The sequence below is a fragment of the Camelus dromedarius genome, chromosome 13 (genome assembly GCF_036321535.1).
Source record: "Camelus dromedarius isolate mCamDro1 chromosome 13, mCamDro1.pat, whole genome shotgun sequence".
Classification (NCBI taxonomy): Eukaryota; Metazoa; Chordata; class Mammalia; order Artiodactyla; family Camelidae; genus Camelus; species Camelus dromedarius.
The window spans coordinates 47,797,324-47,801,662 of record NC_087448.1 but is presented as its reverse complement, the minus strand read 5'-3'; the positions used below and the strand labels follow the sequence as shown (position 1 = coordinate 47,801,662).

Sequence of the window (4,339 nt, the reverse complement as noted above, 5' to 3'; positions counted from 1 at the left end):
CATTAAATTTACCTAAGAATTGCTTATACTCTTTTTGCAAATGAGATGACACTCACATTTAGAGATGCGGTTGTTACAATACAATAAAAATACATTAAAATAAAATTCACAGCCTTAGTGGTCTCAATATTAGAAATGAGTTTTTGCTACTTCATTTGTGCAGGAACTAAGAAAATAGGCATTTGGAGTCACTTGATGGGAGTGCGTCCACAGGGGCGTATTTTTGTTCAGTCTTCAGATTCGTCTTGCAGAATTTAATTATAAATAACCCTAACCTAATGCATATTTAATCTGGGAAGTACTTGGCATGTGGTTGTACTTTTAAAATTCCAGGAACCTCAAAGTTACAAGAATATCAAAATATTTGTGTGGGAGAGTTTCTTGGTTCTGTAGAAGCATTTCCTCATTTAGAAGTTTTACCCTCATTAGTCAGAAGTGCCTTTTGGTCTATTATATAATCTGAGAAAAAAAAAGTCTCATATCTATGATGGCATTTATTGCAGTTTTTCAATGCTATGCTTTTTATTCTTTTACAGTATTTTTTTTTTCTCAAGTTAATCTTGAACTCAGAAAAATGTACATTTGGTCAGGGATTATCCTGTTGTGTGTGTGTATGTTTTTGGTTTTATTTGGTTGGTTGGTTTGTTTCTGTTTTGTCTTTTGGGGGGGGTCAGGTAACTAGGTTTATGTATTTCCTTTTTTTTTTTTTTTAATGGAGGTATTGGGGATTGAACCCAGGACCTCATGCATCCTAAGCATGCACTCTACCACTTGAGCTACACCCTCTCCCCTGGGCTTAGTCTGTTTTGAAAATGAATGTATGCCTTCCCAAACAGTTCCTCTGACCACTACACTGTTTTTTCCAACATTGTTCAAAATCATAGTTTATTCATTTTCCCTTTATTTGTTTACTGGTACTTAATTTTAAATGTTTAGATATATTTTGCACTCTTATGTTAAAAATATATTGTGTGCATGCTGTGTAGTATTTCTGGATGTTAACTAAATAAATATCTTCATGTTCTTTGCCTACTCCTTCTTCTTTTTTAATGTAAGTGAGCTGAAACTCTCAAAGTTGGGACACTTTATAGTGTCCCAGTGAGTCTTAAGAAAAGTTAGGAGATATGTTCTACTCATACATGTGACCCTAACTATATAATATTGAGACAATCACATCACTCTTTAGATCTAGTTTTTTTTGCAAAACAAATCTAAGTGACTTGATAGTGTTAAGTTCTTTCCTTCTGAAATGACATGATTAGTTTTGGGTCAAGAACTATGCGACATCATTTAACCATGAATAAAATTTTCAGAGATACACAGCAATATTAATTCCTTTGAAGCGTATAACTGATTCCCTAGACTTTTCACTCTTTCATTCTTGATTCAAATACATATTATCAGCAATCTTTCATTTTCCCTTTATGTCTCCATATGTTGGAAAAATACTTTAAAATTCAATGCACTCCCAGTAGCAAATTGGCTGTCAGGATTTCACAGAAGAAACAGAAGCCACGTTAGTTATTTCCCATGAATGGAATTCAATAGAGGAGACTTTAAAGTACTGGAAGTGCAAACAAAGGAAGTCAGAGTCACTGTAACCAAGCTGCACTTCACTGCTGCTTCTGCTGCTACCCTGACTACAGCAGCTCTGCCTCCAGATGCCCTCAGGGCTGAAATGCTGACTCTGGATGCCTTAAACACTCAATTCTTGTGCCTTGTCACTTGCTGAAACAGCAGCAAGGGGCGCCCCTGCTACACATTTGCTTTCTGTAAGTAAACAAGTGAATCTATCCACTCATTTCCAGAAACTTGACTGCAACATAGACCAAGAAACAGAGTTTTCATACGTCCTATCTTTTCTAAATAGCAAAAAAATGGAATGATGAAAGCTAATGTATCTACTACACCGTTATATCTAACAAGATTGTCAAATAAATGGATGTCTTAGGTGGACTTTTTATTTCACATATATTGCTAATTTGCTTGAAAACCCCAGCAGGCATCTTTAAAAAAAAAAAAAAAAAGATCTGAAAGAGAGTAGCTGTGGGAAAAGACAGCCTTAGTGAATAGATTAAAATATCAAGCTTAAAAAAGAAATACACACACACACACACACACACACACACACACACACACACACACACGAGTTTTACAGATCAGTGTGCTTTTCAGATGATTGGCAGGCAGTGATTTTAAGCTCAAGTGTAATATTTTATAGTTATCCGCAAAACTCTAGTGGCTGGATGCAGCTCAGAATTTAGTACGTAGAGCTTGTATCAATAGAAATGTCACTGAAAGGATTTTTGCTGGATCTTACTTTAACTCATCTAATATGATTAGAATTTGAAAGGGAAGATTTGTAATTTTCTCAACTCGATTGGTTATTTATAGGGGTGTTTTTTTTTTTTTTTAAACACACACACAAAAAGCCTTAAACGTAATCTGAATAATCAGATGGGCATTATGTTTTGGGTTTTGGTACTGGGAGCATAGCCAATTGGGGTGGAATTTTAATAGCTGCTTTGCTACTTTTACTATTTACTTTAAGCAAATTTTTCATAAAAAGAGCTGGATTGACAGTCTCAGAGATCAAAGTCCTCTTTTTATCAACTGAACAGATACAGCACAGGGAGGAAAAATTTCCCATCTGCCCAAACCACTGCTCTGGAGATTTTACCTATAAAGGATGAGAGGATTTTTCAAGCTCTTTGCCTTTGTCTTTCTCTTGAGAGGGTTCCCCATGCAGTGGCACTTACACAGGCAAAAATGTTTTTTGAATTAGTACTCCTACACAGATTTCATTTGCTTTAGGCATTCTTTTCACTCCTACTTAACATATCATATTTGGAAATTATTTTAGAATTGACTGTCTATTTTAAACTTAATAATATGTTTGTAAGCTTGTATTTCCCTTTTGGTAATTAATAAGTTGAGTTAAGAACATTAAGTTATGTCTCTAAAATCATAAGGTCAATTAATAGTAGTGCTCGAGTAAATATTCATAGATTCTGATCATATAATGCAACAGTAAGCAAGAGAACTGGCAATGGATTTGTAGGATATTATCATGTTTATACACCACATTTAATCTGCTCATCAAAACTGCTATAATAAGAGTCCAACTGAAGGTGAATCAGAAAAGAAACTGACATTCAAAAGATCTAAGGAACCATGTTATGTATTTTACATATACTATGTTGCATTATGTAACAAACATGAAATGTCTTTGTGATTTTTTAAGAAGCACATTTCTGAAATTAGAATGCGTTTTGCTATTGATGACTTGTTGCAATTAATCAGCCACATTTACTCTTTTTCAGTGGAGTAAAGCATCACTTACAATACATGGTGTTTTGGATGGGATTAAATACAAGGGCTATCACTACCTTCACTTTATAGACGAGGAAAATGCAGATTAGAGGGAGAAAGTAAGCTTTTTCAAGTAATTTTTGCAAGTTGATAAATCATGTGGCCTGAATCTGAATCTAGATTAATCTAATTCTGAGTCCCTCCTTATACAAGTATACAAGTACACAGAATACTGTATATGACAAAAAAGACAAAATAGAATTGGAGACAGTCAAAAGATGTTTAATTACCTTGCTAACATGCAGCAGATAAAGCTGCCTGAGACCAGGCAAAAAGACTGATTTTTTTTTAAGTTTGAAATATGCTCAAAATCTCCATAATCATTAAGCGGTAGGTATGTACTATACACACACACACACACACACACACACACACACACACACACACACACACACACACGAGATTTGCTCCTTTAATCAAGGTATATTGGAGTAAGAGTCAGGAGCTTGCCATTTAAAACCTGGCACTGATCATTTCAGGACAAAAGCTCAGAATATCATTTTTCACATTTATAATATACAGAGAAATAGCTGTCTTAAAAACAGTTTAGAGATGATGGGGATATTCTTTGTTATGCCTTCTGTACTTGTCAGAGTACGTCTGTGTAATTTAAAAGATACAATACTGCAAATGCTGCTTTTACAATAAGGGAGGATGAATGATAGCACAGGAGATACAAGGCATTCTAAATTCTCCACAACAAAAATCAAACTAAATATTATTTCTACTCTAAGGAAGAATACTGGAAGAGGTAGTGCACTGAGTCCAATAATGCAAAGACTGAATTCTGGGGGCACCCATATTTTATTCTTTGTGAAACTCTTTGATTTATGCTGTCCCCATCAGAAGGTCATTGTCTTCATGAAGACAGGGACACTGCCAGTTGTTTTATCCCCATTGTGACTCTATAATTCCCACTGTTACTCTAGCTCCTAGCAGAATGCCTGTCATAGTTGTTACTCAGTTT

The 4,339-nt window shown here is 34.9% G+C and overlaps 1 non-coding gene across 1 annotated transcript; it reads right to left on the bottom strand.

Annotated features, from left to right (window-relative positions):
- Positions 1–713: 713 nt before the first annotated feature.
- On the bottom strand, positions 714–789 carry TRNAP-AGG (transfer RNA proline (anticodon AGG)). Its single transcript has one exon. It is a non-coding gene; the product is annotated as a tRNA-Pro (tRNA).
- Positions 790–4,339: the final 3,550 nt, after the last annotated feature.